The sequence below is a fragment of the Lepidothrix coronata genome, unplaced genomic scaffold (genome assembly GCF_001604755.1).
Source record: "Lepidothrix coronata isolate B3197 unplaced genomic scaffold, Lepidothrix_coronata-1.0 Scaffold124, whole genome shotgun sequence".
NCBI classification, from domain to species: Eukaryota; Metazoa; Chordata; class Aves; order Passeriformes; family Pipridae; genus Lepidothrix; species Lepidothrix coronata.
Window position 1 is genome coordinate 749232 of NW_016690304.1, and position 12709 is coordinate 761940.

Consider the following 12709-nt stretch of genomic DNA (forward strand, 5'->3'; position numbering starts at 1 on the left):
CCCTCCTGTCAGGGACTTGCAGAGCCAGAAGGTCCCCCCTGAGCCTCCTTTTCTCCAGGCTGAGCCCCCCCAGCTCCCTCAGCCGCTCCTGCTGCTCCAGCCCCTTCCCCAGCTCCATTCCCTTCCCTGCACACGCTCCAGCCCCTCCGGGTCTCTCCTGTTGAGGGCCCAGAACTGGGCCCAGCCCTCAAGGTCCCTCAGCAGTGCACAGAGATGTTGAAAGGTGACACCAACGACTGGCTTTTCATAACTTTTGAATGCCTGACACTGCAACTGAAGCAGCTCTTAACCAAAGCAAACTGGTGTACAGAGGAGAGGGCTGCTGTTTTCCGTGTCTTTTCTTCAAGTGAGACAAGGGGGTAGAGGAATCCCAACAGTTCCCAGTTACCTATTGCCAGCTGTGTATGACACCACACAACAAGAGCAACTACATCGCCTGCCAAAGAAAGGGGGTGTTTTTCTTAACTGGGAAGCGGGATATTGAGGTTATTTGTTTGTTCAATCACCAACAGGTAAAACAACGTTGCATTACAAGTCCAGTCTACCCAAGTCTCTTCTCTCTGTTCCTTGAGGAGACTGTGTCCCTGCCAGTGCAACGTGCCATTATTCCTAGTGGCACAGCGTGCCAGGTTACACTGTTTATGTTTTGACAAACTGCCAGCATTTTGCTAAGAAATCAAGTACAAAACCCAGGAAATTACCAAGTTTACATGTCAGTCAAAACTGAAAAGAATTTCATAAAGTAATAAATGCTTTTCTCTGAGTCTGAAGGTTTTCTTCCCTGGCAAGTTCCAAAGACTCATGGAAAACAACATAAGTGCTTCAGCCTCTGAAAAAACATTGTATGAGTCTCTTACAAGGGTGTATTCTAATAATCTGAAATAAATATGCTGTGCTCAAAAAGCATCATAGCCAGAAAATAAGACTGGATAATAAATAAAGACTGGATAATAAATAAATAATAAAGCCTTTTGTACAGGGAAGAACAGATTCTTAACAAGCAAGCATTCTTACACTCTTCCAGACTGGGATACTGCACAGAGGGAGGTTTTGGAAAGGTCATCTCATATGGGATGCACTTCACTTGGAGCTTCTGATCCCTCTCACTGGAAAAGGGATGGATTACATCAGTGACCGTTACTCTCCTACTTCTCTACAGAGCCTGGGGACAGCTGTCAAAATCAGGTGTGCTTTTTGGGGAGCTGACACTAACAAGGTTTCTATTCGCATGCTGGGGAAATACTGAAGTCAAGACTTGGATATCTGTGACTAGTACTAAAACTAATAACAACCAAGAATAATTAGCAGCTTCCAGAACACACTCAGCAGTATTTTTATGGCTTAGCTGTGAACACATCCATCAAGAATGATTATACCTCACCAGTAACTGAATTACAAAGTTAAAACACAAATGCAGGAGGTGTACAATACCAACAACTAAACTGCCTCTATATTCTCCAAAGCCAATAAAAGTTTTGTCATTGCGTCATTTCATTATCAGTTGGGAAATCTTCTGTATCTGTGGTTTATAAACACCTTTGAATAGCTTTTTAAATTATCTGCTTGCAAATAAAATATAAGAACTTGGAAAAATATTATAGAATCATAGAATATTCTGAGTTGGAAGGGACCCAGAGGGATCATCAAGTCCAATCCTTAAGTGATCAAACCCACAACCTTGGTGTCACTAGCACCATACTCTATTAGCCCTTGTTTATTTAATATTGTGAAATTTGTATTCAGTATCTTAAAACAATGCCCAGAAACACTCATGTTCACCTGCTGAGTTCACAATTTCCCTGCCCATGGCAGGGGGTTGGAACTAGATGATTTTTAAGGTCTCTTTAAACTGAAGCCATTCTGTGATTATTTAATTATTTAATTGTCTACTCCATTCTGCCAAAGCTTCTGGAAAGCCCAGAGACACACAGCTGACTTTCACCCTCCAGTCCTGATGACAGAGGGACAAACAGGTTCTGAGTGCTCACACTCTGAATGTGGCACCTTCTACATGCTGCCCATCGGAGTGGGTCTTGCAGGTCACTTGGAGAAGTGTGTCTCAATATGTATTTCAGCATGTTGACCCTCACCTGCCTTCCAGGTTGTTCTCACGTTTCAGAGTGGTTTTAAAATATTCCAGGATTATTTACAGGAAATGTAAATTTTTCTCTTTTCAGAGGCCCTTTTTACACACCTGTGTGGTGTTTGACCTTTGCAGCTCCCTGCGTATGGTGTATCTAGACAACTGTCTCCTTAAATGTTCCACACACTACTTTTTACAAAATAGGTTGAATGTTATATTTTTCCTGTCTTCTGTGACAGGCTGCTAGGGAGTGCCTGGAATTGTCTGTGCCTTCAGTGGCTGGAAAAGACACGTTTAGTTTCCACTGCCTGAGGCATAGGGACCGACCCCTTGAGTTAAGCAGATGGGAAAGGAACAGACCTGGGAGGAAACACAAGCATAGCCACAGCTGAAATTTGAACATAAGCATTTTCATGTTTCTTTTGATTTCTCTGCTAGGAAGCCCAAAAGGAGGTAGATTGAGGCTGGGGAAGGAACCTGTGTGCCTATCTCCCTCACCTTTAAATGCAGCATAAGTTCCCTGGGCCGTGACACACCAGCAATAGTTGATGCAGAATTTAAAATGCATGTTTGCACTTACTCAATGAATTTACGTCAGTGTAACCCAAACATCATTCCTTCTTGTAATCACAAGAATACATCCTGACCTATACAAACTGGAAATAAAGAGTTTAGCTCATTAGTATCGTAGAATGGTAGGGGCTGGAAAGGTTCCAGTCCTCCTGCCACGGACAGGGACACCTTCCACTAGCCCAGGTTGCTCCAAGGCCCGTCCAGCCTTGGACGCTTCCAGGGATGGGGCAGTCACAGCTTCTCTGGGCAACCTGTTCCAAATCTCGTGATATTTTCATGTCTGAATATTAAGCTATAAAGGAAATCACATTGGTTTGCAATCTTTATATTGGTATGGTTAAGTGCTGGATTTTTACACAAAAGGGTTGACCTCGCTGTTGCCCATTTCCATATGAAGCCATTTGTATTCAGTACCAAGTTATGAAATAGATAATAAAATCACACTACAGGATCAAGACGGCAGCAATCTGCATTCCCTTATTACCTGGGGACTCTTCTGCACGGGGCACAATGCCTTGTGATGGAGAAACCTGAAAGATCCTCTCTCTGCCCAAAAAGAATTATAATTTTGGCATCTCTGAGCTGTGAGAAGAAATCCCGATGTCCCAGAGCTCCCATTTGTGGAGTGCACAGCTGGGCCAGTCCAGCACAGAGGCTCAGCCCCCAACAAGGGAGAAAGCACAGTTGGGAATAAAGTCGGGTGTTAACTCTGCTGGAATGTTCTGGTCTAACAGCAGGGTGAAAGTCAGGTAAGTGACTTTCACAGATGTGGAACACAGGTTGCAGAGCTATAAAAGGTCTAAGAGATACAGGATGAATCTTTTAGATAGACAAATGGGCATCACATTAAAGTTGAAATGGTTCCCAAAAATATCCCACTAAAGACCTCATCAGAGCCACTTTTCCACTAGCAGTAAATGTCAGACAGTAGCTTCTACCTTGCTTTTTAGGACAGGAAGGGGAGACTGCCTTAGCCAGTAACAGAAGCAACTGGGAAGCTAGAATACAATTATTCAAAATGGATTTCTGCCAGCGCCGTGCAGCTAATAACCTTTACTCTGAGAAAAGTGTAACATTTAATGGTCAAAACGGTGAGTGTTGTTCCTCTGGTGACTTTTTCACACTAGCCTGAGGGAGAAGAGCAATCTTTGGTACTTTTAACTCCAAACCATGCCATCTTGGGTCTACTCCAGCCATTCTTTAAACACACTCACTGTCTTCTGTAATTATTTCCTTACTGTTAAATGCTGGCCACCCTTGATACAAACATTGGAAACACAACCCGTGGCATTTTTCCATTATAGGCTGATGGCCAGATTTGTGCTAATCTATGTTTACATCGGTATTAAATGAGTAATAGTCTCACTGAAGTTACCCTTGATTTATGTGGGCACCACAGAGATAAGAGCTCACACCAAAAATCTAAACAGGCCATTTATTTTTCTTAATCGGGAGAAACAGAGATAGGATTTTAGGTGGATACAACAATTTAAACAATGAATTAATTTTTGAAACTACTTTTTGCTGCCTTTAAGAATCTTTTATCACTGCCATTGACAACTGACTATGTCCCTGAAGCACCCTTATTCAGGAATCTTCTTAAACTAAGTGTGTTGCTGTCCCGGAGGCCTCCTAGGCTGGCATGTGTATTTGTGTCCCTGATGTATTTGCAGCAGGAGAAGATGGATTTTCAATGTTCTGAGACTGACCTTTGAAGGCTTACATTACATATTGATGAGTTGCAAAGCTGGATGTCAAGAATTGACTAAATCTTGACTAACTGAAGTGTTAGTGTCTCACCAATGCAGAAGGGTGTTTGGACAAGCTCAGTTTGAATCATCAGCTCATCTTGTCTCAGGTGAGTTTGGACTGACAGATATTGTTAGGGAACAGCTGTTTGCATGCATTTCTTTTACAGGCAAATTAGAGGGAAAGTCAGCCTCTATTTAGTACAGAGAGAAAAATACTTAGACAGACCACAGGGCAAGACCAAAGTGCCTGACAGTCTAAAAATGCAGTGCAAGTTGTCCTCTCTCTCAGAGGCAATGCTGACTCCTCTCGATATGAGGTACCCCCCTCCTCCTTAACCCTGACAACAGCACACAAATGAAGAGGAGCTGATGCAGGTGTAGCACCGGTTGGCTCTAGTCCTTCAGTGAACATTTGTTCTCCTTACCTGTCCTTGGGCTTTCATGCCTTGAACCTCACTATCACAGTCAGCATTATCAGCTCACCTAAGAAAAGGAGAGAGATGTAGTCCTGAACACTCTATTTGTATCACCAGTAAAACACCCACTCCCATCCCCTCTTCATTCACCTTTTCTGGACAACAAAACAAATCTTGCAGTAGTAGTTAACTCTACTTTAAAATTAAAACAAGATGCTGGTTTTGGGAGAGGGAAGGGAGAATTTTCACAATCAATCACAAGGGTCGAGCTGAAGGTTTTTGCTGTGACAGACCTGAAGTTCTGCTATTGCATGAGCCACCAACACCTAAGTGGGGCTGAGTTCAGTGTTGCATGAGAATCCAGCTGGTCTGTTCAAACTAGAGTGTCCCCATATTCAGCTTTCCTGGAAGCTGTATGCTGAACATATTCAGCAGGTTCAATGCTGCCAAGACAGAGTGTGCACACCTACATCACCTGCAGCCACTTTGGCTGCATCCATGCACGTGTTGGTGGTGATGGTGAGCTCTTTTTTATGTGTTTGAAATGAAATCAGGTTGAATATCTCGAAGTTTAGCCCTAGTAAGACACTACATCACTGATTAAACTCATCAAGATGATGTAATTATTGTCACAATTTCTGGTCATTCCCTGTTAAATAAATAGCAGGCAATGATACAGCAGTAAAACTTATCAGAGATATAAAGAAGGAAGAATGACAGGTTAGAAATATTTAGCTGAGAGACAAATAGAGAGGAAACAAAGATACATAAGCTAATGAATGATTGAAAACCAGAATGGGTCGTTACAAAGTACCATTCTCACGACAGGAGAACAAGGGATGGCTGGAAGCAATTTGTTTGAAAGTGGTATGACAGAACATCATTTTATATAATGAAATTAGCCTGAAGATTTCAGAGCTGAAAGACAGTCTTGCAAACAAGTTAGCCAGTTCTTTTGTTTAAATTACAGTTACACGGAAACAAAGTCACATCAGCTCATAAAATTGCAGACATGAGAACACACATCTTAGTGCTTCAGTAAGAAGTAAACACGATATCACCAAGGGGAAGAATGGACAAATTACACAGAGTGGGGTTTTCTGCGTCTCTCTTAAAGGCATCTGATCCAGCAAACTGCTTGAGACAGGATTCTAAACTAGGCAAATGTTAGTTTGATGTAATCACAGTTCCTACATTCTTACTTTTGATAATTGGAGCCCAAAATGAGAAGTAACTTAACTGTGATGTATAAGCAGGCATATTCACTCGGAAATATTTTCCTCCATGTCGTTATACCTAATGGATAAAGCATGCTATTCCATTTATTTTTTAAATTAAGCAAAACATGTACACTGTGCCAATGACACAGTCCTTACTGCAACACTAACTTGCTGAATGATGAGTGCAGCAGTAGTCCAAATCTAAGTAGGGTGTGTGATGAGGCCTAGAAGTTGGGTAATTGGGAAGAACCACTCAAAATCAGGAAATTGAACTGAAAAGTCAATTTAAAAAAACCCAAAACATAATAGGGTTTAAAAATTTAGAGAAACATGTTATCATCAAAAGTGCTCTGCTACAGTGGTAAGCTCTTTGCTAATTGACTGTTTTGTTAAGGTTCATTAGAGGCTTGTGTTGTAGCCAATAAATCTGGTTGGACAGCTAGAAAGTTAGTTTTGCCTCTCAAGAGTCAGACTTTTCAGCCCAGAACAGATTATTTTCAGCCTATGATGCTTGAAATTGTATTTATTGCTTATAGTCATCAGTTATGTTTGGGTTTATTATTTTAGCTATTTTAATCACTAGAAGCTGTAGCTGTGCTATACACCCTGGAAATAGCTATACAGCGTTCCTGTACCCTGCTGGGGCTACGCGGATTACAGCTACAGTTTATCTATTTTGAGCATTTAACTTATATTACAGTAATTTAACGTTGCTTTATTTCCTGTTTTCATTCCAGCTTAGTAGCTATGTCTCTAGAACATCAAATGCTTTTTAGGACTCAGAATGTTCAGTCTATGTGGTAATGTGAATTTCTTATCTATTTAGAAATGGGATGATTTATTATCTAGGAGGAAAAAAACCCATCAAATTTAGGAAAACGCTGTCATAGGCTTCAGTGAAATTAGGCACTTGAATATTGTAAGGAAAAATATGATACATAATTTTTCCAGGACTATATGTAGGCATTAAATAAATAGGAATAATGCCACCCAGAAAAGCAAGGTAGACTTATACTATACGAAGAACTCAAAACTGAATTTGGTTACTAACAACTTCACTAATTTGAAGATGCATCCACAGGCAATCTGGCTTTCTTTTTAGCACAACTGAGCATGGGTGTATTACCTTATATGGAGGGAAGAGCCCAGTGCTTCCCCCCAGTCCAACAGTACTGTCTCTTAAGAGGGAAGTGTTTACACAGCTCTCTCTCCTCACAACACCACTCATACTGCATCCTGCCTCTTCACACTGTTAATCTATTTAATGGTCATTTCTAATTCTGAGGCAACTGGCCCAGCTTCAGAGGATGCTTTCAGCAAGCTCTGCACTCCTGGAGGCCTCTTGAAAGGCAGTCCTGTTCATTTGTCTTGCTCCTGGAAAGAGATTAACATTTTGCTCCCTGAGAGCATCTGGAAATTCAATCAGGTACGTCGACCAAAATCTAGTTTATTGAGTTTGGTAAATCAATAGAAGCATTTATTATCCACTAAAAACACGTAGAAAAATCTGAATAAAAAACGTTATATAAAAAGGAGTAAAATAATCAGCAGTGTTCCGAAGTCCATGGAGACAGAAAAGAAACAGACTTGTCCATTCCAATTGCTTTTTATCTCATTTTAAAGCTGTCCATTCCAGGTTTGGTCCATTGAACACTAAAATCTATTGCTCATCCTCACAGAAGTTGATGCTGATGGTCAAATGTCAATAGATCCAATTGTTTGTTTCTGGCACACCTAGGCCACTGCCTGGCACAGGTACAATTAACAATTATTTTAAGCATGAGACATTTTGAAATATCTTATTAAACTAAATACTGGACAGAAATCAGTGCTTACCAGATGACCCTCCATTGCTCTGATTAATTCTCCCCATTTGACCAAATAAGGTTTCTAATATCCATTTACATTCTCAGTTTGAAAACTAACATACCCTCAATTATAAGTTTTCACTGAGATGTCTCTGTGTAGAGCAAAATAAAATTTTACTTACCTAATAAAGAGATACAACTGAATGATGAGATGCAAATATAGCAAGTGCAACTCATTGGACGTGGGCCAAACACCATTAGCAATTGGCTTTGAACCTCAGTGGGTAAAGTAGGGTTGCAAATTAGCAAAAGAACTGACTTGCTGAACCCAATCTGTAAGAAATTAAGCTACTTAATAATAATTCCTCTTTTTCTGTCACATGAACAGAAATCTTTCCTGCCAGAGCTATTTGTTCTCTTCCTTGCAGCTGTTCACTAAACTGTGTTCACGTCCTCCAGCCGGGAGGAGAACAAGCTCTGCTCTGGGTCTGCAGGGCTTGCTGACAGACAGGCTGCCAGCTGGGGGTGCAGGGTAATTTTAGCCCTCCTAATCCTAAATGCTGCTCTGCCTTCCCTGGGCTGTCACCGGGGCTGTGAGGAGTCAGAATTAACCTGCACACATCCCGAGCGCAGCAGCAGCCCATCCAAAAAGGACATCCGAGTGCAGTTAAGCGGGGCAGCCTCTGGCAGCAGCAGTTTGGCTCAGCTGCTGGGGGTCAGCACAGCTCAGGGCACGGCCAGGGCTGATCCACACACACGAGGAACCCCTGAGGAAGCTATTTTCCTGCTCAGGCTGAGCTTTTCGGTGACCAAATTCCTTCATGTATGTCTTCATGCCCTGGGTCCTTTATGACCCATCAGCTGCAGAATATACTCACTGCAGAGAGAAAGGATAAAGTAGCAGTCCTCGGTTTTAGGGCTATAAGGAGAGAAACAGAAAATCCTGTTAAAAAATTTAAAAAAAGAACCCTGAGTTCTGACAGCCCCTAAGAGGCAAAATATCCTGATTTTAGAGAATGCTGTCACCATCACAACATCAGCACGTAAGAGCTCCGACATTTTACACTGCTTTGGCTTATTACAGGTAGGATTACAACAGCTCTTCCATTTTCATTAGTTCAATGGCATCCTGTGATCTTTTTCTTCTGGCTTCAAAGTCTTCCAGCAGTTTTTGGGTTTGGCAGTACTCATTCAGAGTGGAAACTTCTGTGAGGGGAAAATTAGGGGAAATTTTTCTCTTCCCCTAAATAAATGAAGCTATAACATGTTCTGAATGAAGTCTGTATTTTTCAATTAGCCAGCACAATAATCAACCCAATATTGAACAATGGCATTACAGGTTAATTCAGAACATCCTTTTAGACAATCTGAGAAGTTGCCAGCTGTACTTACCGAGGTATTGAAAGGTAGTGTTGGAAACACCATGGCCTAGAAATACTAAAGTCAAATAGTTTAATTTAGAAGAGAATTGGGAACCATGCTGAGCTGTGCAGTTACATCTCTGCTCTGCTGCTTGATCCCTGTAGAGACAATGATAGACAACACAACAGTTTTCTTAAATAACACAAGGACCATCACCAATCCCAAAGAGTAACTTTTACTAGTAAAGAACTGAAATAGTAAATGCCTACTTAAATAATCAAGTTTGTGCCTCTCCATTGTTCAGGGAAGTACCTTGTGTGTTACATTAAGGTATGCAAGCTTTAGGTTGACTCTTGCAGAACTAATTACAGAACAGCTAATGAACAGTTATGGAATCATAGGGTCACAAAATGGTTTGGGTGGGAAGGGAACTTAAAGACTACTTAGCCACGGGCAGGGACACCTTCCACTAGCCCAGGTTGCTCCAAGCCCCATCCAGCCTGGCCTTGGACACTTCCAGGGATCCAAGGGCAGCCACAGCTTCTCTGGGCAACCTGTGCCAGGGCCTCCCCCCCCTCACAGGGAGGAATTCCTTCCCAATATCCCATCTAACCCTGCCAGCTGTTGGTTTGAAGCCGTTCCCTCTTGTCCTGTCACTACAGGCCCTTGTGGCCCTAGTCCCTCTCCATCTTTCTTATAGGCTCCCTTCTCAGAATCCCAGAATCATTCAGGCTGGAAAAGGTCTCCAAGACTGAGTCCCCCCTGTGCCCGATGCCCACCTTGTCCCCCAGCCCAGAGCACTGAGTGCCACGGCCAGGCCTTCCTGGGACACCTCCAGGGATGGGCACTCCAAACCTCCCTGGGCAGCCCCTGCCAAGGCCTCACCACCCTTTCCAGGGAGAAATTCCTCCTCATGGGCAACCTGAGCCTCCCCTGGCACAGCTGGAGGCCGTTCCCTCTCCTCCTATCCCTTGTTCCCTGGGAGCAGAGGCCAACCTCAAATACTCTAAGGCCCTGGAAGGCCATAATCAGGTCACCCCAGAGCTTCTCCTCTCCAGGCTGAACAATCCCAACTCTCCCAGCCTTTCCTCCCAGCAGAGCTGCTCCAGCCCTCTGATCCTCTTGGGGCCTCCTCTGGACTGGCTCCAGCAGCTCCATGTCCTTGCTGTGCTGGGGATTTATATACTAAAGGGGCAATTTAACTTATAAATGAAAAGCATGCCACTGTTGGTTTGTTTTTTTTTTAACATCTCACATTCATAGGAAGACCTATAAGCAACTGAAAATGAAATAGTGAAGTTTATAAGAGAAAAAGAGAGAATATTGGAAGAAAGGACTAAGCCTGTGAACATGAAAAACAGGAATTAATAAGACTGATCTTTTATTCATACAGGATGTTGGGGTTTTTTTAAGACTGAAGGTCCAAAGGCAAATACTTAGCACGTTTTAAAGTTGTCTGTGCCAGTGGGTATTTCAGTAAATTACTGCCATTTCAAAATACAATGTGTGCACCTACTTATATGATTACTCATAGAATTTTCCATTCTAACCTAAAACAAATTTATCAAATTTTATTAGGCCATAAATATAGGTATTTTTACATTTATAAATTACTTAGCTGAAATTATATTTCAGAAAAAAATTATTCAAGACAGGCAGTATAGTGTGATAGCATTTAAACCAGCAAGACTATAGGAATGTGTGTTTCTGGCAAAATACAATAAATATGTAGAGACAGGGAAATAAAACTATTGCATTTACTATTAATGTTCTCCCTTCTACATTGACTATCAATCATCAAGGTATTAGCATCATTCAAGAAATGGCATGCTGTGAGAAAATTATGATAATCCATTTTGTAATCCATATTTCTTTGAATACATGAAAAAAAAAGAGGCACCAATTTAGGTGGGTTCCCTCCCCCCCCCCTAGAAATTTTATGTATTATTTTCAGGAGGGAAATCTATACTGCATTGAAAATGTGTAACTAAATTTACACTGAATGAATAATCTTCCATTTATATGGTACCCCCCGACACATTCATGAGCTTTCCAAATGCACTTTACAAATGGATTTGCTAAGTACTTGCCTTAGAGGAATCATTTTCAGCTCCTCACGGGAAAAAGACAGCTAAAGTTTACTATACACAACAGCAATATGCAAGAGTTACTGAGAAGTGAGAGAAATAGGAATCATTTGGAATTGCCAGGAGAGTTTTAAGTGTACAGCATAACTATCAAAAGTAGAATTGGACCAAAATCATGAAGTTAATATTCTTTGATTACTTACCTTGGGTAACAGCAACACAGAAAAGCCAAATATGTCCTTTTTCTCATCTTCTATATGCAATATGCAGAAGTGAAAAACAGGGAGTACATGAAGTAACTTAGGAAAACAAGCCTAAATGTCCTTCAAACCACCATCCCAAGTTTTGTTGTAATTCTGAATTAGCACTTAGAGGATGTTGGTATGAAGTGCTTAATGGAGCTCCTTTTCCTTTTTTGAGGATTTCTAGAGCAATAAAGCATCACAGGCGGGGCACAGGGAGACTTTTCTTCCACTGAACAGAGCTGGGTGAGATAATCTGGACTAAAGTAAAGCTTTGGGTCTGGCAAAAGAGCTCTCTTACAGTTTTCATCCAATTTTCTAGAAAAATGGTAAGAAACCAGGCATTCAGTTTTCTATACAATAAAAAAAAAAGTAAAATATGAATCATCTGAGGCAATGTGTCTCAAAATGTGAAATACTATCAACTTTTTTGATGCTAGAGCACTAAGAAGTGCCTACACCTTGGCCTCAGATCAGCTGCAGGGCAGGTTCTTTCAGGGAAGGGGAAATATGCTCATGAGCTCTCCAGTGCTTAAGAAATAATCCATATTCTTAAAGGGAAATTCGACAGAAGTATTTACCAAGTAACGGATCTCAGCTTCCAAATTCTCTTGAGTTTAACCAATACTCAGAGTAGAATATTCCTTTCAGACTCATTCCCCCTGTGACATTTTACTCCAGTGAAGGACACCCCGTAAGCCTTTGAAGCACCAACTCACCAGAGTAAAAGGTATCCCTCAATGAGACAGCTGCTCATAATCAGATCTTCATTGGCTGGGGAGAATCTCTGTCTGAGAATTCTCAAGCAGACTCCTGGCAACACATAATTTTGATTTGCACACTCAGTGAGAAGGAAAAACATACCCTTTCCAACAGTTTAGGGACAAGCAGGTCATACCATCCAGTGGGACACATTTTAAGGGACACCTGCAACTGAGAAGTCTGCTTAGTGTAGGGTTAATTTCTTTCCAAAAAAGTAGAATCATAGAATTACAAAGTGGTTTGAGTTGCAAGGGACCTTAAAGCTCATCTCATTCCACTCCCCCTGCCATGGGCAGGGACAGCTTCCACTAGCCCAGGTTGCTCCAAGCCCCGTCCAGCCTGGCCTTGGACACTTCCAGGGATGGGGCAGCCACAGCTTCTCTGGGCAATCTGGGCCTCACAGGG